The sequence below is a fragment of the Zosterops lateralis genome, assembly GCF_965231275.1.
Source record: "Zosterops lateralis genome assembly, chromosome: 3".
NCBI classification, from domain to species: Eukaryota; Metazoa; Chordata; class Aves; order Passeriformes; family Zosteropidae; genus Zosterops; species Zosterops lateralis.
In genome coordinates this window covers 50,712,309-50,735,817 of record NC_139764.1, presented here as the reverse complement: position 1 = coordinate 50,735,817, position 23,509 = coordinate 50,712,309, and the positions used below count along the sequence as shown (strand labels likewise).

The following is a 23,509-nucleotide window of genomic DNA, read 5'->3' as shown; positions in this document are numbered from 1 at the left end:
GAGTTTGTCTTGAACTGTCTCCGTATCCAGTGACTCTTGGATTTAGTAAGTGATGATTCGGCCAAACCTGACTGAGGAATGGAGAAACATAATATTTCAGTAAATTAAGTGGATCTGAAGGACATATTCCATTATCAAGTCATGCCATAGTGGAAATTCTGACAATATATATTTACACACATAGCCCTTAAAAGAGCTTCAGCAGCAAGAACCTCCCACCATATGGCATTTGAAACCAAAAGAAAGAACAAAAAACATATCTGTAGAATGAATTTTACAGATTTATTGTTCCCAGGATTACTTACCTCTTTTGCTATTCCATGGTGTCATTTGTACTTTAAGGTCTGTAGGCCTTCCTCTCTGTAAAGGTGGTAGGACATTAATTCTAGGCAGACCATAGAATGGTCTCCTTTGTGAGGCAGTTAAATATTTTTTCAGATTAAACATTAATCATGAACTCTGACACTTATTTCAGAGGAAAAATATTTTTCCTGTTTCTTACATCCTACTTCCTCCCTTCAAAGGAAAGAAAAATCTGCTATCTGGTATATCAAACCTGAAGTAAGACATACACTGATGAATCTGCAATAACATTAAATATGAATTTCTATCCCTGTATGTTCCAGTTTAAACATTTACTTACAGGTCATTTATCAAGAAAAGAACAACAGTCCATTTCCAGATACAGTGAAACAGACTGTATAACCCAAAGTTAGCAAAATAAGATCAAATCTTCATTCTTTAATAGCTAAAAAGGAAAATCTCTTTGGACTACTGGTGTAAAAGTAACACTGGGGTGAACAGCTTGCCTTTTCCTTCACAATGTCCTGTCTGTGGTCTTCTAGCAGTCAATTAATAATAACATAAATTTTAAAGCAAACTCAAACCAGTTTTGCTCTTAATACTGTAATGCCTCACACATGTTAATGAGGACTCAACATTCTTCCTCTTTATTGACACACACAAAATAAGACTCCACTACTTGTCATTTTGAACATCTATCTTGAGTCATTAAAAAAGGAGATTTGGAAGTTTCCTGGGCCACACACCTACCCCTTCCTGCAGGGCAGGTCTCTGATTTCAGGAGCATTCCATTTACTGGGAGCATGCAATCAGTACTGCCTACCAGGTGTTTACAGGCCATCCTTAAAAAAAAAAATTCCAAGAAGACAATATCCTTAAATCCTTAAATAAATATAAATATTTAATCTTTTAAGGCTACTGGAAATTACAGTTCTTCAAATATTTTTAAACTGTGTGAGCAGAAAACCAGCTATTCAGAAAACCACATACACTAATATATCTCCCAAATATTCCTTTTTAAGCACTGAACTGGGGTGTGCTAGTTTTGGATCATTTGTTGAGCACATCAGCTGTTGGCAGGAAACCAAAGATGATAGCATTTTACACATTTTTAAGTAAATGTTTGTTCTTTTTTAGTTTGCTTAAATTAGAGGAAAGGATTTCCAGTAGAGAATATTCTGCTTTATTAAACTGAAAGAATTGTAGGATTAGTTGCAACTACAGAAAAACTGTACTGAAGTGCCTTTTCATACCTCTCAAGCACACTTTCCTGAGAAGAGGTTTGTTACCTTCAACTTTTCGTGGATAGAGCCATATGGTCCTACCACTCTCAGACTGGAAATCCTGGCGGCAATTTCTCATTTACTACTCATGTTCAACTGACAGACCCAACTGTGTTTGTCATCAATATGCCTTTTCTTCCAAGAGCCTACAACAGCAGATGAATTGAAGTGACCCCAAGCCAGCTTCTCCAAAACAAAGCATAATTCACTCAAACACAGAGTAAAGGACTTGGGCTTAAGCAAACAGAAGACCTCTACCTCAGCTTTCATCTTTCAGTCCCAGCCTCAGTAAATTCGGCTTTATTCTGCTACTTCCACCTTCAGGTCAGGTGGGAGTAGGTAAGACTGTTGTGTTTCAGCTTGCTTATGTGTGCCTCAGAGTCAGTCACCATCTCCCCCCTGTGCAGCTGCTGACAGCCCACTTCACCTCCCTTCTTCCCTTGAATCAGCATCTGAAAAGGTTTAATGTCCTGCTTGGGCCTAAAAAAGGGCAAACTTGCTCGCCAATTTGATGCCTGGCAGAGGCAATTTCCTATTCAGAACTTTTCTGTTAATTTCCAAGAGAACTTCAGACATTTCCTTAGAATCTATCATTATTTTCTTTCATGTGGTTTTCCTTTTGCAGTCAGGAAAGACAGTAACAATTAGGGAAACTGAGATGCATAAGGAATTTGTTAAAAATATGCCTAAGCTCCCAAAACTTCCAAAGCAGTAGAAAGAGACTTTAGTGGAGGTGACAGCCTCATATCCTGTGACAGTTTCAGGGTTTAATTGGTCACAAGAAAGTAATATTTCTTTTACTACACTATCTTAAAATGTATCTGTTTATCAGGTTGTTTGACATCCTGCCATTTTTGATTCACCCTGAAACGTGTTCTGTGAATTCAGTAGTAATAGCTATAACTAATAGATTTTAAGTGACTTCCCTATAAAATACAAAATTAAATATTTCTAAAAATAAGTGGAGCTGTGCTAATTTTGAGGCACATAGTAACTTGACACTCTCTGGGGAAAAAAGAGGTGGAATTCATTCCTACTTACCAACATCTCTGAGCTTCAGCTGTTTAGAGCTTCACCCTCCTCCACTCTGTGTTACACATCATAGGCTTCACCTGCTGAATCTGCAGGAGAATCCAGACAGAAGTACCAAGATTCTCAAGCGAGCACTGTTTTACAATATGCTGGAGAAGGTGCTTGGAAATAGGATATGGAGAATGAAGTCCCTTAAGTGGATGATTAATAAGTCTACTGAGTGCATAATGATCCACTTTACACCCAGCATTTCTTACCCTGCTCAGTGACATAAGGGCAGGTGGCTTGGTATAGCAAGCTTTAGTATTATCTGCATTACTGGTTTTTGCTATTCAGCCAAGAAGTGAGGATATTGTTATCTTCCAAAATCTAAAATACTGTCCCTTTCTGTATATTTGCTGGCCTGTTCATGCTACATTGGAGCATCTCACAGTCAGCAGAGGACTAGAATTGTCCAGTTATGCAAGCTTTCAATTTCCTTGATTTTGTGAAGTTACACCAGATATGGGATGAGTTTGGCTGCTACAAAGCCAGCTGAGCAGGCAGTAAACTGTTTAGAAAATATACATAGTTTGAAGAGTTTGAAAAGTAGCTAATACTTAATGCACAGCAAGCTGCAGTTACTTTCATCACATATATGTATTTACTAAATTCTATTGTGAAATGTGTTCAAAGCAGGATTTTATACAAATCTTTCTCACTGCAATGTATTGATTATCAAGCCAGTACACTTTGTGGGCTTTCTTCTGCTCCAGAACCACTTTCAGATACTAAAGAGAACAGCTCCAGGGAATACACTCTTCTAGTGGCCTTCCTGAGTAGAGCCCTAATGATTAAGATCCCTTCCACACATCCAGTGAGAGAAGAGGGCAGAGCAGCAGAAACCACCACTACAAGCACCAGATGAAGCTGAGAAGGAATCTTGTTTGTAGGTATTAAGTTAGGAGTGTGGCTGCCTTAAAGAGAGATATTCCTTCCAAAACTCCAACCAGAGCATGATGCATTGAAAGCTGCTTAGGAATTCAATAATGAGCACATTTTAACTATTCTCCTTTGTAGTGCTTTGGTGCAACCTGCAGATATGACAGGTGTCAACATGCAGAGCACTGTCCTTGTGAAGTGCTGCATGATAACATCAGACTCCCCAACAACATTTTTGTATAAAAGTGACCACAGGACGCATTGTTACACTATTTGGGAAGCTTTGGTGTTGTACTTGGGTTATTTTGTTCTGTCTTCATCTATTAAACAGAATGGCCCCTGATGTTTTGTGCTCCGTGAGAGGAAGGAAAAACATAAGTTTGGTAATTGGACCTCATAATGGATAAAGATTAGCTGTATAATGGTAAAATTATGTAAATTATGGATATTTCACAAAAAAAATATTCTTAGCACTACAGTTTAATGTCCAGATACTTGCACTGCCACAGTAGGTTAAATAAAATATTATTGGTCTTATCATACAATGCATATCAATTATTAGTATGCACCATCCCAATGCAGTAAGAACTGTGAAGGCCATAGTATCCATGCTATAAAACCTGGTTGACACAGTTTGAATAAAACAAACAAACCAACCCATCACCACCACCAACAGCAACAACTAAAAACTGACTAAATTTATTAGAGTCTAAATTATTAGAGTTTGGATGTCTATTTTCAAAGTGCTTTGAAATAGAATGGTGTCATAAACATTCTAAGTGTGAAGAAAGTGGAATAGAGCTGTTAGAAACAGGAGTGACTGATTCTATTCAACTGAGAATCAGAGAGAGACTTACTACATTTTGCAAGAAGTTGCTACCACTTCAATTTAAGGCCCGACATTCCCAGCAAGACATACAGATGCACTTTTCTGCATAAATTCTGAGAGACAAAACAACAACAAAAAAACTAAAAGTACTAAAAAAAATGTATTTGTATTTCCATCTTGCAAAACCTGAGACTGAGAAAGTTCACAACAGTCTAGTCAAACCTTTTCATGACATGGTTACTTTCTAAACATACAGTTTCCTTAAGCATCTTGCATTATAGATTCTTATCCTGAGCTTGCCATTAAACTTAAGAGTGTCAGGGCCATTCCCTAGCCCTGAGGACAATGGTATATTCTGGCTTCTTTCATCCTGTAGCTTACTACCAGGAATGGTCCGTATTCTCTACTAATTCCTGACACTGTCCCTAGAAGTTACCTGAGAGAGTACAAGTTAGCTGCCTTCAGAAACCCAAGGGTTTTATTCTAACAATATCTCTTGGCAGAATATTTTCTACCTGTGCATGGACCCAAATCTTAATACCTACCTTTCAGTGTAACACAATAAGCCTAGCCTGAAAGTTTGGGATTCGTTTTGCTGGTGGCTGCACATTTAACCCAATCTCTTGTTCTTAAACAGGGAAAAGTCCCATTAACTTTGTTAGATGTTTTCCTTTATGAAGGCTATGATTCTGGTGTAACAGCTGATCTGCAAGAAGAACTTTTGGTACATTTGTGAGCAATAAATTCCTCAGCTATTTATTAGCTCAAGGGCACAATGCTGCCTCCCCTATAGAGTGAGTGGAAACATTTAAAATACGATCCGTCTCCTGGGGAATTTGCCAGTGCTTGAGCTGTGCATAAAGTATATACCACAAAAACATCTTCATGACCATGTTACAGCTCATCAGCAGTAGCTATCTAAGCTGATATTCAGAAATCCTCAGCCACAGGTCACCACATTTCCTGGGCTGTCCTGCTGGTGTGATAACTTCTACATACATCAAAAACAAGGTGCTGATCACAGCAAACAGGAACCCCTCAATAATAAAGTGCCCCCATAAGCTCACAGTCTCATGTAGAGATCATCCCGGAGAGGTCAGTGTAGCTAAATTTTAATTACTCCCATTTTTAGGGATGGGTCCCAGCTCTGGCATTTCCAGGTGAACACTAAGTCACACAATCAAAGTCTGCTTCAGCCTAAGATGAGAGCATAAGACTCCTCACCCTTCACAAATTTGAAACTGATGAGCTTCCAGCTCAGGTTCAAACAGTTAACATTTGTACTCTGCCAATCTGCAGAAGCACCTGAATGACAATGTTAGTGGGGACACAAAAACAGATTCAGTGCAGCATGAAAAATATTGTTCTCATACTTCTCCATCTTCCTGCTTCCTCTACAGCTCAGTCATTATTCGCTTAAAAATCCCAGGCCAACTTATACCAATCCACTTCTCTCTACCACAAGCCTTCCTAATCACTTTCATTAGATTCTGTCCAGTATTTCACTTAAAATCTGCTTCCCAGAAAGGACCAGCAGCAAAACTCTGGTACTAGTCTCTTAGATATCTTACAGAGTTGTGTTGGAGGCAGATGAAAAAAAAACCACAACCTGGTATAAGTCACAGGATGAGAATTCTTTATATTCCATTTATACATAATCACCTTTGCACGTTGAGATACAGTGAAGTCCTTACTTCCAGCTTTCTGAAAAAGCCCATTAATTACCACAGCCCTTCAAGGGTGCTTATTGCTTTCTGGGCAGGTATACCAGAGAGCTTGTGAAGTGGTCTGAATCCCCCAGCATTTACTCTTCATGGTGTCATGTCCAGCTTAATCAGAGATGAACTGGCCTGGGGACAAATCTTCTAAAGAAATGTGGCATCTTTGCATGGCCAGTTCACTGCAGAGGATTAGCATGTCAAAACAAGAGTGGTGAATAGGTACAGATGAAAACCAGAGAAAATGCAAACACAGATATCTTTGCAGTTAAAGATTTTCTGCCCTCAAACTTACCAATACAGCTAAAGGCAAATGAAGGAGACTGTACCGATTTAATCGCGTTCAGAAGTGTTTCAGTCTTAGATATCAATCATAAGAGAGGAACTCAGGCAGTTACTCAAACTTTAGCAGTGCTACTGGGAACCCAAGCAGATAACAGAACAGTCTATTCTGAATTTAAAATCTATGGCTATTAATGAAAACAAACATATCTGCTGTTTCATCATTTATCTTCCAAACTATATAACAACATGTTAGGAAGTAATAGCCAAGTTCCTTCTCGAAAGAGTTTACGAAGTTCATATGGAAACAGAGTGGAGGCCATCCATTCAAAAGTAGAACTTGCATTTGCCCACAAATATTAGCAATGCATTTGTAAAACATTGAGGGTTTATATGTAATTTTTAATGTGTAATAGTAATGTATTTGTTTTGGAAAAAAAAAGCCATTAAATAAGCTTAAAAGACAACCATGATTATTTGGAAAATGAAATGTGAACTTCAGTGATTTTAAAGGTGCACAAATATCCGGATATTAACAACAACAAAATCAACAATAATAATAATAATAATAATAATAATGCAAAAATACTATGTACAGTGAATAAAAGGGAGAGGTCATATTTATTGCTGAGCTGAACTGTCACCACATAACTGTAAACTTTTATCACAACTGTCCTAAATATGGTTCCTCTTTGAAACATATCACAAGCCTGGTTCCAGATATTTCTAGTCTTTTTCTATTTTCTTTCCCTTTTAACTGTCAGTCTGTTCCAAAAGCTGAAAGAACCATCCCCTAAAGTCTTTTTCTTTTACTATCAGATACATAAAGGACAAGTAGCCTGAGGCTCAATATTTTTCAGGCTTTTAAATATTTTTTCCTCAATGCAGAATGAGCATGTGTCATTGCTGCAGCAATTCAGAAGCAAATGGTCCCGAGTTCAAACTGTGACTTTTTAGATTAGATCTGTCGGAAAAAAATTTGTTGAGATGAAATGGAATTAATTTGCCGTGGATGTCAACCCAAACTGACAGAAAGAGAGATTCATTTACAAAGGATAAACAAATTTGAGGGAAGCAAAAATCCTAAACTTGGCAATGTGTGAAGTGAAAGGTCTTTATTTACAGCCCATACACCCAACTATTTTGTTCAGTGACAAAGTATCACAGGGATTATCCAAAAAGCAATCAGACAGGTGGACTGTTCCTAAATGCTGGTTTCTCTTTTTTACAGTACACCATCAGTCAGCAGAGAGAGAACAGAAACACAGAGCCAAGAACAAAACAACCATTAAGGGCCAGCTATAATACATGAGCAGCTCCTTCTCAAATTCATGGCTTTAGTTCTGTGGTCAGTGTTTTGAGCACTAGTCATGAATTAATAAACATCGATGGCTCCAGCTGCCTCACGGCACAGATCCTTCTGCAGTATTTAACTGAGTGAGGAGACATGGTAGAGAACATATAATGGTTTCCAATAACTGGACACTAGCAAGGACAACTGTGTTCTTCTGTTAATTAAATGTTAGAGAATAGTGAATAATTTAACATGAGGTATTTGTTTGACAGGTCTGTTCTTTTACCGATTGCCTTCTTGAGAACAGTTATGTTCTCCTAAAATTCATTTTGTTTCAAAGGATGGAAGGACCATGAATAATTCAGCCCATTCATTCATTATGTTACTACTAAAATATGAATTATCTTTTCTCAAGTTTATTTGTTGGATTAAGGCAAATGGAATAAGTATGCAACCTCTTCCCATATAAAAGTTTTTATGCATTAAAATTTTAGGCACAAATGTCTTGAGATATATCAAGCATAGGATTTTAAGTATACATCACTCTGAAACTGAAAACTTTGAAAGCAGGAGACCTACCAAAAATTTACAATCAACTTGGAAAAATCGGCCATCTATAACAAAAATTATATCTTACAGTGTATAAAATTTTGAAAATTGCCAAAATTATTAAGTATTTTCTTGGGTTTTATGCTTATTTTACATTCCCTGCTGCATATCCAATTTTCCCTTGGTGTTTTGATGTATTGGCACCATGAGGAAGCTGTGAGAGGCAAATAAATAGCATGTTTTAAAAATGGGCTTTTGTGACTGTAATACTAAAAAAAAATCATTAGGGCAGGTCAAGTACTTCTTAATTTTCTCAGTTAACCATATAGCTGTGAGAATAGCTATTCTAATAATACCATAGATACTGTTGTAACCCAGGCCACTGCAAGCTAAATTACATGGCTGAACCTCAGAAAAACATGCAGCTAAAAGGAACCAGGGGTTCACCATGCTTATCCCATCAGCTAAAAGTATACTGAGATATGTGCTCATGAAATCTTAAGGCAAAGTGTTATTTATATTTCCATACTGACTAGGGTGATGCTTACTGCTAAGCGCTCATTGCACTACTAAAGATTAAAAATTAAAATGAAACAAAATGTACATATAAGTACTCAGTCAGCACTTCTTAACCTGTAAGGTTCATAAAAGACTAAGATCATTAAATCAGATGCAGGATAATGAAGTAGGGGACCATAGTCTATTCTGCAGGGACAAATCAAGAGAGAATACTTGAACGAGTGTGCATCCAATGGCTTCAAGGAAAAGTATAATTAGAAGTGGTAAGGTGAACATAAATATTGTATACAATCATCTGACTGACAACAGCACAAGCCAGCAGGAAGCATCTCAATCTAATTGATGCCTACTCCCTCTGCCTGAAAAGCAAATTTGGGCTTAATACAAAAGATTTCTGAAAACTTTGACATGGATTGCTATTTCACATTTCAAGGTATTTATACAGCACTTGCTTGTGCTACCAGAGTTAGAGGGAATGTCATATTTTCCCATCTCAAGCCCACTCACGGGGCTTTCCTAGTGACCACAGAATCAGGTTAAAGTTTCAAACTTGACAAACACGGATTTCTGAGAGAGATTTTCTAAAACACTGACATTCAAACACTGATGGATTTTGGTTAGAGTTGCACAAATAACCACCCTTTTTGCATATGCAAATCTCTTTCTCAGCTGCTATTTCCTCATGTATTCCCTCTTTCATTCATTAGGAGCAGAATATTAATTTTAAATCCCAACAACTGCAAAAACAAAACAGGTAAGCAAACAAGAATAATTTGTTTGTCTGTCTATTTCACTATAAGCCCACATCGTTTGAATTTTTACCAGTCTCAGTTTTCTCTTCACTCTCCTTTTTCTAGAATGAGAATTGAAAGATAATGGAAACAAAGGTCACTTTGAAAAATGAGAAAATTTGTTGGCTATGAAGTATTTTAGAAGCAAGTCAGTATACGGGTGGTGAGTCACATTGAGTGAGTGGTACTTGCATTAGTGGCATGGATACACACAGCACAGCAGTGAAAGTGCTGTAAAGACTGATGTTTAAACAGAACCAAAAATCCTGTAAGGAAAGAAGCATGTGATCTGTGAAGGTAGAAGCTAGGAGATGGTAAAAAGTAGAGTGCTTATGATTCTTTTTTCTCCTCTTTTCCTTTGCATGGAAATGTGCAAGCAAACCCAGACTGAGAAACAAACCTGGGAACATGAACACATTTTCCTTTCCCACAATACAGACTTAATTTTCTGTTGAGATAGATAGATATAGAAACAGAGATAGAGGTGATTATATAATTATATAGCAAGAACTGTTCTAATCTTCATAAATATAATACTCAAAGGATCTCACTTTCTTTGCTGGCTCAGATTTACAGCTTCAAATGAATCAGAGCAAAGCTGCATACAAAGAATTTACTTCAGTGGTTTTTTATACATAAAACTACTTCTTTTGACATGTTCTTCATTTTAGTAAACAGTTTTAGTCTCCCTTTTAAGTTTTGGTTTGTTGTTTTGTTGTGTTGTTTTTTTTGTTTGTTTGTTTTGTTTGGGTTTTTTTTGTGGGTTTTTTTTTTTGGTTTTTTTTTTTTTTGGTTTGTTTTTTTTTTTTGGTTTTTTTTTTGGTTTTTTTTTTTTGGTTTTTTTTTGGTTTTTTTTTTTGTTTTTGTTTTTGTTTTTGTTTTTGTTTTTTGTTTTTTGTTTTTTTTAAATACTAATATGTACATATATTAATAATATTTCTATATTATTATATCAGGACCAGTGAACAGTTTCACCAGTGCCCAGATACAATTTGGTAGCTATGTTGACAACTTGCTTGTGACCAGCACATCCTCCTGTCTTCCATTAAGTTACTTGGGGAAAAGAAAGGACATGATTAGAGCTCCGTGCTTCAGAGCATTGTGCTATGTACTTGAATGCAATATACATGGCATTAAAGGAATTCAGTAACAGGAAAGTGAGACTATTTAGATACTTTTTCTTTATGTAAGAACCATATTCATATATTTACTACTGGCAAAATATGAACACCTAAAAGGCTTCTGTGACACTAGGCTCACTGGTGGGTTCACTGAGATACAGCAATGTAAGATTTTGCAGCCTAAATGAAGTAGACAGATAATGGGTAAAAAAAAAAAGCTAGAAGACAGAAAGGTGTCTCCTGTCAGGGAGTTGGAATGCGCAGCTCATGACAAGCAGGTCTGTAGCTTCCTTAGGTGCTCAGTTGACAGTCAAAGGCTAGAGCAGCTGCTCAGCATATAGCATATGACCTGATGCTTCAAGAAGTGCCTAGGAATGAGCCTCCCTGCTTCTTATGTGTGATCCAGAAAAGGGACACCTGGGAGAAAGCTTTGACAGCAGTGGCCTACCTGCAGGATTACACAAGGGGATGACAGTAGGAACGTTCCAATCAGCTGAACTGTCTCCTGTGCTTCTGTCTAAAAGTAACTAGAAGAAAATAGCAACTGAAAGAGACCTAAATATAGTAGATATTTCTGAAGTAGAGCCGTCTGTCCCAAGTTAGAAGAAATAAAATAGCTTATTACTAATATGTGCAACCAAGAAATTATTGTTTAAGAGTCAGGCTGAGAATGGGATTGAATGTGGATATAAAAGTACCTTGGGAAGAGGAGTTGGGAGCAGACAGTGCTCAAACAGAAAAGGATTGGAATTACGGGACAAAATCATTCACATTTAGAAAGCACTGAAAACTAGTCCATTCTTCCTGCAGCAGTTCACATCTCTGTATGTGACAGAAGCGTCCAAGTCTCCTCATTCCTCTCCTGTCAGACAACATGATGGTAGAAATCCACTAGAAAAAGCAAAAAAACTCCAAACAAACAATAAACACCACACCTCCCCCCCCCCCCCCCAACTTATCTTTTAGTTTTGGGGATAAACTTGAGCTATATATTGGACAGACCCTCTTCTCATTCACTGACAATGTCAAAGATGTCAAATGCCAGTACAAAAGCTAATAGGATTATAAAACCTTTCTTCTGTATCAGGAGAAAAGAAGCAGAAGTTGAGATAAAAGAAAATAAACCCTTTAAAACTGTAACAATGGGTGACCATAACTTCTTTTATAAAAACCATTCATACACCATGTCAAAAATAAGGTGTGGAAAAGGAATTTTTCGGTTTTATATGGGTTGAATAGTTCTGGCAGCTTTAGCAAATTCAAGAAGAAAACTTCATCCTAAGTAACACCTAAGGAATTTGATTAAAATTTGGATTGAACATTTAAGCACAGTGACTAAGATGTAACTCTTACAACACTGTAGTACAGAGTGGCTGCTGTAAAATCAGGAAGTGTGCACATACCTTTCCCCTTTTCCATCTTCATTAGATGTGCTAATTCAGCACAGGGAGAGATTGAAGGAGAACCTTCCAGTTAAGGTTACCCAATGTTTTCCAAAAACTGACAGCCTGAAAGAGGCTTTGAAAATAAATTCTCTGAGCAAAACAGATCACCAGCTGACCTTTGCATGACAGCAGGGGAAACCTGAGGGACGTTTAAGAGACAAGAGCAAGTGGGCAGAGGGAACTTGTGGGAATGGTGTAAGAGGTTTCACAATCATGTAGGCTTTTTGAGAAAATGAAAATTCATAGCCAAGACCAGCACTGGACCTCTCTGGAGAGCTGAGCAGAAGTAAATTCTATGGATCTGAGAGACTGATTCTTTTCCCTACATTGGCAATTTGTTTTTCTGCAACTGTGTCTTCAACCAAGGACAATTCCTGCTGGAGATGAAACCTTTGATAACTTGTGTTGAACTTCTAATTCAGGTGGGAGGCCATACCTGTCCTGTGCAGGTAGCTCAGACACCTGCAAAAAAATCTTAGTTGTCCATGACTGCATCCTGCTTAAGCTCTTGAAGGCTATTAAGAGTACTTGAAAACAATGATTTATGTGAGTCATACAGATATGATAACCAAGGAGAGTAAAGTTCAAAAAGCTCCCTCCCAGCTCAGAAACTAAAATTGGCTCAGTCTATTTTATTTTCTAGGGGTTTTTTTCATTTTTGTTTGTAAATTTGCATAGGAATGTCATATCATGTCACAACTGCTAAGAGGAAAACAAAATCTTCAAAGTCAGAGGCTAAAATGGATATTCAAATTATATTTAATATAGTGGGACTCAAAACTAATGAAGAATGCTTTCTGTCCTGAACAAAAGCCAGCAGAAAATTAAAATCACCAAACTAAAAAATAGAATCTTCCTTTCTTAATGCAGCAAAAGTTGGTGATTCTACTGCTGGAATAGCAGAGGGCAAAATAGAAAGCATTTGCAGATAAGAAAGCAAAAGCTAATGGATATTTTCAGTAAGCCTAAAAGCTCTGTTACCACTATAGTGCAAAGATAATGGTTTCTACCTCTACAATTCCTTGCAATGATTGTTTTGCCAATATATAGTATAAAAGAAACAAAGAGTAATAATTGCTTGTCAGCCCTGATGAAGCATGACAGGCATCAGCTACGGGAAGGGGGAATGCCACTTCACTGCTGCATCCGACGGTAACAGACTGCACAGAGTTTATACTGTGCACCTATGGAACTGGGTCAGGACTGCAAAGGAAAGGACATCTGGAGGTCAGCTTGAGCAAGCTGTTTATGTCTATCCAGTTAAAATGCATTCAGGGACTCTCAACCACTGAGATAATTTAAAATTGAGCAGAATGTTGTTGCAAATCATATGATAGATCTAGGTTCTGCTCACAGATCAAGTCCAAATGAAGTTCGCAAAAGCTGCAACAAAATATTTTTTTCCAGGAAAAGGCATATGTCTCAGAACCTCACATCACAGAGGGGTATCTAAATATAGTCTAATTACATAAAATGCTATGCAGCTTACAGATTCAAATTGTGTAGTGGAGGCAAAGAAGGAAGGAGTCATGAGATGAAACCTCATTATAAAAAAGGATACACAGTGAAAAAATAAATCATAGTTTATGAACATCCTTTGTTAACTAATTGAAATCATAGCATAGCAAAAAAAGAAAAGCTGATAATGTTATTACTAATTTTCTAGCTTTGAATTTTTTCTAGCTTCGAATTCAAATTTTCTCTTCGAATCAAGCCTCTCAAGTATAGTTTCTTAAGGATTGATGTGTTTTGGAAGTCACAAAGGCTTATTTTTGGAGGGTTTTTTAGTATATTTGTGTTTCCATAATAATAAGGCTCTTAACCTTTTCAAAGCTGTTTGAATAAAAATTTCAAAAGGCACTGTGGTCTTAGGAACTTGACCTGGAGTACCTTACAAAAGTCAGACTGTCAAAAGCTGGAGTTCTTTAAATTCTGAAATTCAGGAGTCAATTAGACCTCAAAATCCTCTTACCCTTTAAGTAATGGTCTACCCTAAGAAGAGACAAAACAACATATATTAAAACATATAGGAGACAAGTAATCCAAGTTCTACCTGGATATCTAAGCCATAATGTTAATTGGTAGTTTGATTTATTTAGAGAAAAAAAAAACACAAACACAAACAAACAAAAAAACACCAACACCTTTATATATTACATTTTAAATATATGCAAACACATTGTTAATTTTGATAAGATGTCTATTCCTTATCACAATTTTTAAGGCTAATTTTCTTCTCAGTCATTTGGGTCTGCAGACTCATTTTACTGTAAAAATTCTGGAGTTTTTCCTTCAACATGAGTAAATATTTCCCTGAGGAAATATGGCAAAAGTTCAGTAAGTTTATCAGAGGCAGGGCTCTCCCACTTTACTTGTAAGAAATGTGTTTACCAATGCAAATAGTAAAATGTACCACTGAACAAAATTCATAATACAGTTACAGAAAACAAACAGTGGTTTTACACAGCAGGGTTTCTGTATAGAAAGAAAAAAGCTACACAATTTTTCATTTAAATTCCAGAGCAATAGTATCTGCAGCTAATCAGCTTTACTCCCCTGATAAGTATTTTGCTACAGACCATGGAATTGCTCTAGAGAGGTTCACAGATGCAGAGACTAGGTGTCTCAGGGGAATAACACTAGACTACCAAGCCTTGCACCTCTAAATCGACAGCAGAACACTACACAAGAATGAAATAGATGATATTCTGAAAGCAGTGTAATGTTTTCTTTAATTCATCACTAGAGTTCATAAAAATATTTTTAAAGGAATCTTTTAATTTGCTGTGTGTCCAGGGCCAGTGTTAGTGAGGCTTGAATTCTTTTATCATGTGTCATACATCCAGTCATCATTAGTACTTCATGACAGCTTCAGATTCACGTATGTAAGGAACTTAGAAGATGAAATGTCAGCCCAGAAAATTTCCCTCCCAGCAAGACTTCTGACAAATTAATGGATTAGTGAGGGGAAATTTACATCAGATTCCCTTAAACAACAGAGCATCAGTGGATGTCTTCAGTTCCCAAGGCTATCAACTCAACAGCTTTCATCATTTTAATACCTTCCTAAAAAACTCATAAGACAGAGTACATTCTCGGGAAATCTAGATTCATACAAATCAATGAAAGATAAATCAATGAGCCAAATAACATAATAAACTACCAAGAGAACAGCACTATCTGAACACACAAAAGAATAAACCTTCAATACTTTATGCCATACAAACCTTTTGGTGAGTAGAGCTTTTTAACTGCTATCTAACTAGAAAGATTTCTTTTAAGATGTACATATATTTGCTTTCTGTCATGGAGTAGTCTATTTATAATCAATGTTTAACTTTCCTGGGATTAAATTTTAAGAATATTACTTGCCCTTCACTGTAAGATTTACAACAAGGAATACTTGAGATTCATTTAATTAGACATTCTGCCAAACCAAGATGTAGGTATGTCTTTCAATTTTTTTCTTACTTATTTCTGTGTATTACCTCATTTTGTGGATAAGGATGAGTGGTTGTTAACATTAAAGGAAAATAAAATAGCAGCAGTCTATTCCCATTTTTACTGCCGGTCACTATGTCCTTCTAAAATGCAGATTTTTTTTTTTTTTCTTTGTTGCCATAATCTCCATAGAAGATATAATGCAGACAGAATAATTACAGTGTAAGATGAGGAAAGTGTGTCCTTTTTAGTTAACATCTTGAGGGGACACATTTTCTTCCTCTTATTTTTGAGCAATATATGTAGCTTTATCACATTTGCTGCAGGCAGTTCCCAGAGGATTTTCAGAAGAACTCTTCCTCCTGTAAATAGGCCAATTCTCTCACAAGTATGTATTCTAGAAAAGAGTAAATATATAAAACTTGAAGGTGGCTGTTACCATGCTCTGGCTGCACCTTGCACTTCACACCTTGTCTACACTAAGGATGTTTTAGGGGACGTTTCACACCTAGACTAGAAAACCTAGTTTGACTTCTGTCAGCATTTTAGCACCATATTGATTAGACTTGCACACACAGTTCTTGAAACACTGACAGAATATGGTGCTACAGATACCTTCTACGTCCAAACAGTGAAATCAAACTAACATTAGGAAAAAGAAATTCCTGTTTCTAAACTTTCTAACTGAAAAAAAAATATTACAATAGCTCCTGCAGAATTGTGGCTTATATATATATATGTTCATTCATTCAGTTCAATATTTCTAAAAGATGTAACACTTTGCTTTGCTTTTAAGGTACTGGGGTGCATTATGAAGTAATTCAGTGAGTACTGACCCTGTATTTTCTTTCTTAAGTCAGAGGACTTAAGTCTTTCATTAGTTCAGAGGATTGTGTAGTGCAATGAGTAAGGAGACTGGGAAGGGAAGAAAAAAAAAAAATAAGCCAATGAGAACGGATGACATTATGGGGAATTGTGGGGGGAATATTTTAGTGGAAAATAAACAACTTCATACCATTTATCTGTATGGCTCCATATCATTCTGTTTGCATCACTACCCTCAAAAGTACTACCAGGAACTAAAAGTTTTCAGTGACACCCTACAGTCATATGCATTTGACTTACACCTTTCATTTTTTAGAGTGCCCAGATGCTTAGCTGGGGCACTCTTAAAGTGATCCACAGGCTTCACTGTCTCCTGTGATCATGGCTCAAATTATCCACCCTGGTTCTGTCAGGGCGAATAGGTGCTGTTATCAGAAAAAAGTTGTGGCTCTCTTCTGATAGTATGGAAATGCTTCATCTGGTTATATCAAACGTCAGTACCACTAAAGTTATTGCAACTCAAACCCTAAGGAAGACTTGTGCAGTACTCTGGGAAACCACTGAAATAGAAAGTTTTATTAAATTGCTGTCCATCAGATATACCTACATATAGTTTAGTCATACCTCAGGTTGCAGTCTACAGTCCAATTTCAAAGTTACTTGTCAAGGGTACTCTAAAAACATCCTCTCCAATGACTTTGGCCCTCTGAGACACACTTCCTGACACTTTTTCACAAACAGGCAGAAAGAAAACATTAGTGACATGGCATGTACTTGCTAAATCTGCCCATTAGAAGATCACAACTGCTACTTCAAGCTTCATCACAAGATGCTGCAATAGATTTGAACTCTAGAAAGGGAACTTCCCCCTATCCTAAGTGTTCTCAGCAGTGGAAGCAGGAGGGGTATGCTGGAGGCAGAAGCAGACTCTCCAGGGTAACTCTTCTGAACAGTGCACTACTAGCCCAGAGGCAGCCACAGCAACACTCTCCTACCCACAGGAGTCCACAGGAGATGGCTCTGCACACTCCACATTTTGAGATTTCATATCTGCATAGTGCAAGATGTCTTTTGAGCCGTTTTGAACCAGATGAGCCCAGGGACAGAACCCAGTCAGTATGTAAAAGGGTAAAGGAACTTTTACAGCAAGGCACAAAAATGTGATGTTGCAAGGCACTGTGATACTGAAAATGTGAAGAATATTGATGGCAGCAATACTATTGCTAAGATTTAGGAGAGCATGCTAAGTGTTCAAGGTCAGATTGCCATGAAGACAAGTAGTCAGCAATATAAATTGCAGTCAAGTCAGATTTCATAGTTAATAGTATTAGTACCTGACATTCCCCATCTAGGAAAGCTACTCATTAGCTGTATGTTTACACCACACTTTCCACATCCATGGGGAGCTTGTGGAGGGCACAAGTGAATTGATTCTGCCTGTGTCCAGAACCGAGGGAAAAAAAAATCCCAACCCTTAAGTGACCTGTGTCAGTGCGTTACACACTGTGTGCTAATAATCTCACCTCTCAACAGCTTTCACTAGCTCAGCACTGCAGTAATGCCCTCATGTATCCTTTCCCCACTCAACTTGGGGTACAGAGTGGGCAGGTTTGCATCTATCCAGAGTGTACAGTGTATGTACTGTGTAGGAGAACTCTATAACAAGGACTATTTAACATCCCTCATGTGGACCAGATTTCACTCCTGGAAAAACAAAGGGCTTAGGGATGTGACCTTGCCCTAACTCAAGTAGCAGAAGAGGAATAAGAATATTCTGGGAGGGATGGAGAGTAGCAGCTGTAGAGTCACTGATTGATTGGTGTGGGAGGGTCTCCTGTACAAAACTGACTTTGATCTATCTTTTAATCTAGCAGCACAACAACAAATCTTAAGGCAATCAATTCTAATGGTATTAATAGTCTCATTCAAAGTATTCACTTTCTCCCTTAATTTAGGAGGCTGGCTCCATATTTCCTTGGCAGATTTGTCAAATAAATAGTGCTGTCTTTTTGAGAGCAGCTTTCCTTACTGCTCCATTTCCTAAACATGTTTGCTTCTTTAGAGTGTTATAATTTCCTCCCAGGACTGAATAATTAATAATTCATTCATTTACTGCTTGTTGTGATAATCTTTCTTCTTTGTATAAATCATTTCCATGTTGGCTTGGTTTTCATTTTAGAAAACTACAGGCAGCTTCAACATATCTTAATCCAACATAAGCTCAGATCAGTTTAGATAATCTTTGTCACTCCTGAGTCACAACTGGACACAGGTCAGGACATTTCTTTCCAGTAACTGCCCCTCCTTCATCTATAATTTTCTCTCTTGAATAAATCATCAGTTCAACTTCTTTTTTTTTCTTTTCCATTCATTTCAGACCTCACCCAGTGGCCACAGGAATCAATGGGAGATTCTACTGTGAGAACAATAAGCAATATAAGCACTAAGCAAAATTTTTATCACTTTCAAGTTTATTGAACTGCATGAGAGGAACAAATGGAGCAGGGCTGGAATGAACCGCTTCAAGACAGAAAGCAATAACTTGAGCAGCAAGCTCACAGAGCTCATAGCCCTGCAAGCATATGATCATCTTCCACGGCTGCTTAAGTCTCTGGAATAAGTAAATAAATAATAAATACGTGAACAGAAGCCAAACTGCAGTATTCCTGTAACCAATAGCCATGAAGCAGCGCAGTAATTTTTTTTTTCCATTTTAATTTGGTTTTAACTAAAATATGAACATAAATATATGTAAACACCATATGTAAATGCCATATATCTCTGCTATTAAGGGATTACATTTTCATTTAAGGGAATGCAATTAAGTAAATACATCTTCAGTTTAAAAGAACTTCCTAATTTCAAAAAATTCAAACACTCTGAGAATAGACATCTCTGCTGGAAGTTGGAAGATTGAGTTTAATTTCTCTCTCTTTCTTCATATAATCTTCCATAAGGATTTGTTATTGACCACTTCAATCTCAGGTGCATTTTTTACCTGAAACAGTAAGACAGTAAACCCTTGCATGCTCACAGGAGGAGTTTCTGCAGTACAGGCCATGCTGGCTGGTTGTCAGGTAGATTTGGGGATATTAACCATATTACCTGTCTCTCCATACTTCATCTGTAAGTTTGGGATTTATCCTGCACCATTTAAAACTTCTAAAAAAGCTGGTCTCCACCCTAACACTGCTGAGTCACTTTTTGAAAAGGCTTGTCATGGCTGTCTATTTCAGACAGGGTCTAGCCATTTAGAGCTCAACTTCAGCCATCTGGTCAAGGGTGTGACCGTCTGTGTGAAACTCCACTGTGTAGACACGGTCCAGCCAATTTTGACCCATAGCTGTCAACATTAATCTGTGACTATAGCTGACTATGAAGTTCTACAGATTAAGAGACCATAGAGTGAAGGAGTAAGGCTAGGCTCATAAGAAGTTATGAACTCAGTTTAAGAAGAAGAATATTGGCATTAAACACTATAACACTTTCAGGGGAAAAAATGGAGAGTAAAATGAAAGTGATTTAGTAAGACTAAAGATAAACCAATTCCACAGAGCAATGAAGGCCAATGTTTTTCCCAGCTGCCTTACCAAAAAAGACTCCTAAAATATCTGCATCGCAGTTGTAAAATTAAAAATGCTCAACTTAGTAGTATTTTTGTCTCAGCCTTTGATAGCCATATTAGCCAATAAGAAATTGCTGCATACACAGAAATGGTGCACATGATTCTGAATGCAAGTGTTTACACAATGTTGTCTAAAATAAAAGTCTAAAACTCACTAAAGGAAGTGATTCAGATCACTAAACATAGGTGATTCAGGTACTAAACCTAGTTACCTAGTACCATGTTAGGTGTCTAAATGGTCTGATAAACCCACAAATAGATTTTGTTCTGACAGATAAAGATGCAAGACCTTCTGGACTACCCTGCTAAATGCAGGTGTGAGAGCATAGGGTATACAATTAAGTGTTCATTGTAGTGTCCTGAATCACATCTTTGTAACCAGATCAAATTAATCTTGAGGTGACAAACTAGACCTAAATTCTAGACAGTGAACTGAACTGCAGTAGTCATTAAGTGAGGAAGTAATTCATTTTCCTAAAAAGAGTATATCTGTATCCGCTTCAGCTTTTCAAAAGAACTCCCTTACCCATCTTAAGAAAGAGGTTTCAAGCACAGATCTCACAGATATGCACATCCTATCACTACTTGTGTGTAATTTAGTAGCACAATAAAGTGTTTATCATGGTCCTGGAGTCTTATGTTGTGCTTAGTAAAACACAAAGGACAGCAGAAGCATTTCCCAAAGACCTTAAAATGTAAACACAAGTTTTTCCCAGGAATCTGTTGGACTAGCAGTCTCTTTCTTTAATCACTTTTTGTTACGAAAAGATATGGAGAGAGAGCTGAGAGCACTCATATTACACTGGGAAAGAAACAGAAGATGGCAGAGCTTAAAAAATGCAGAAGGGAAAAGCTTAGGGGGAGATAAAAAGGGAAAATGGAAAGAAAAACATAGACACAATCTCCTAATAGGAAAAAACAGAAGAAATCCTTTTATAATGATGCCATCCCCAAGGAAAACAGAAGAGAAGCATTTTCTTGAGAATGTCAGAACAAAAAACACCATTCTTTTCTCTTTAATATGTTGCAGGGAGAAAAATTCCTCTGCCATAATTTTGTTAATGTATGAGAAGGGACATAACCCTATCAAAAAATCATCAGTAGCACAGAGATCTTATGGAAAATCATCGCAGAACTTACTCTGGAAGAAGATGCACTTCATGGTAGATCATAATTATGCAAGAGAAAATTAGATGACAGTTGCCATTAGTAAAAATTGAATGCAACATAGAACATCTCAGTGTTAATCCCACAGGCTGATAATTTTAATGGTTGCTTTTGAAATCCAGGAATGGTATATCTGACTGCACACTTAATAACACCATACTATAAGATGCTGTAACCAAAGTTTACCAGCAATGAACTAGCTATGCATAATCACCATATTGAGCACTTTCATGCATTTTTTTAGAATCTGCATTTCACTGTACAGCTACATAACACATGAATGTGAGATACAAAGACAAATTACAGTGTAATTGTGGTACACCTATAGGATACTGAATGAGCCAGTCAAAAGGATGTAAGCATTGTGACTCTTCAACACTGTGTTGGACAGAATATGCTAAAGTCACCTCATTAGTTCCCCGAAGAACTGAGAAGTAGCTGTAGCTATTTCTAAAGATCTTATGTGGAAGAAGCAATGAGGATATTTAGAAAAACAAACATCAATCCATTGAGTCTTGGTGAAAGATTCAAAAACCTCAAGAAGTCAGTGAAGTGTTGACTATGAACCTCTCATGTAATACCTTGAAAGTAACATGTGCCCTTGGAGACAGTGAAGAAGATGATGAGAATTATTTGTCTTGCTAACAACTTATAGAAATACAGAAAACAGGCAAATAACAAAAGAGGAGACAATCCAAAAGAGTAACTCCACAGCTTGCTGTGGTCTGCACATCTCTGTCTGGAAAGAAACCTCAGCCATATATGAAAAGGAATGAGCACTACCCATTTGTGCAAGGCATTATGCTCTCCCCTCTCCTCAGATTTTTCCCTAGCCTTTTTTTTTTTTAAATCTTTGGAAGACAAATTGATTGGGATATCAAAATGTTAATCTTTCCTCTGTAGGAATCTCTTTAGTGTCTAACATCATTGCTAAAATTTCAAGTGTTAAAAATCAACAAAAGCCAGCAATCCTAGCAGAAGCCCTCATAAGCCCCATTTAAGTTCCTTCTGTTTTATAATCTTCAAATTCTTGTACCCATTTAGCCTGACAAAATACAGACCATGGCTCCACATGCCCCCCATGCTGTAATCCCATCTGGCCAGAGACCGAGATCCCTTGGATTCAAGAACTACAGAAGCGAATATATGTGATGGCCACAACACTTCACACCGGTATTTACAGCATGTCAGTCAGTGTTTCCCAGCATAAGGAATTCTCATTGATTCCTGATGAAACCTAAAGTACGAGTTGTCATTGTATGACTTTCCTGACTACACTAGAAAACAAACCTAAGTAGCAAAAATGCTGTATGAATATGGCCCTACAATGAGATAAAAATGAAAGTCTTGTTCATCAAGTGGAAAGGCTGTGCTTTCTTAGATATCTATAAATCGGTTGCATGAACCATATTAAAATTTATAACCTTGAAATCTGTCTCTGTTTCTCTTCACCTTCTCTTCCAGCTAAAGAACACATGATAAATGTCTCTTCCATTTGTTTCAATCGTATCTGATAATTATGCCTTTTTATATACGTGTTATTAACACCTATGAGTTCTGGTCACAGACAATGCACATAGATCAGAAAGATATTTCTACTTTACCTTTCATTCCACACAACTTTGGCAATTTACTAGACAATAAACTATAGTCATTTTTTTCCTATGAGTGCAGAGATTGGTATATTTTGACTGAGAAACTGGAATTGTTGTGGGCTGAGACTGAAAATCATTTCTATAATATTGATTCAAGTGGGCAGTTAAGTCCATCAGGGGAGGACACAAAAATGCTTTATGACTCTTTTCTTAATAGGGAGAAAGAGATAGCTGCAAATTTTCAAAATACTTCACCTGCCATCTCCTACATTTCCATTTTGTACCCTCTCCAGGAGATACCTTGAGCTAGAGATGGCATCCTGGAAGCAATGAGCTGCTCACAGGAGCCATCCTTTCCCATCAGAGCAAACAAATGGCTCCAGGAAGAGAAGATGGACAGGAAAGACTGTGCAAGTGGTAGGGTCTGCAGTCTAAATTACATCCTGACAGCAAAGGGCCAGAGCTTTCAGGTGTAAGACAAAAATTACAAGTTTTCGTGCACAACAGGTCTCTTTCCTTAGAAATGCAGTCAGAATTAGTAAGTGTGGTATTACATAAGAGGTTTGTTCATTTATTTCCTTTTTTATGTTTGTTAATTATTATTATTAAAAATAATAATTTTTAATAAATTCTTCTTTATTAGAATTATAGCAGTGGAGAAATGCTCTCTCTTAACAAAGCCTGGGAGCTGTGGGCAGCAGCAGTGACCACGAGTGCTCTACAGTAAAGTGTGACCTTACCCCTCCTCAGCCCTGCTGCTCCGAGGACA

The 23,509-nt window shown here is 37.2% G+C and overlaps 1 long non-coding RNA gene across 1 annotated transcript; it reads right to left on the bottom strand.

Annotated features, from left to right (window-relative positions):
• Positions 1–1,061: 1,061 nt before the first annotated feature.
• LOC310907583 lies at positions 1,062–15,386 on the bottom strand. The gene is made up of 3 exons (XR_014589657.1): positions 15,315–15,386; positions 2,628–2,707; positions 1,062–1,145 (listed from the first exon to the last, which is right to left on the bottom strand). It is a non-coding gene; the product is annotated as an uncharacterized lncRNA (long non-coding RNA).
• Positions 15,387–23,509: the final 8,123 nt, after the last annotated feature.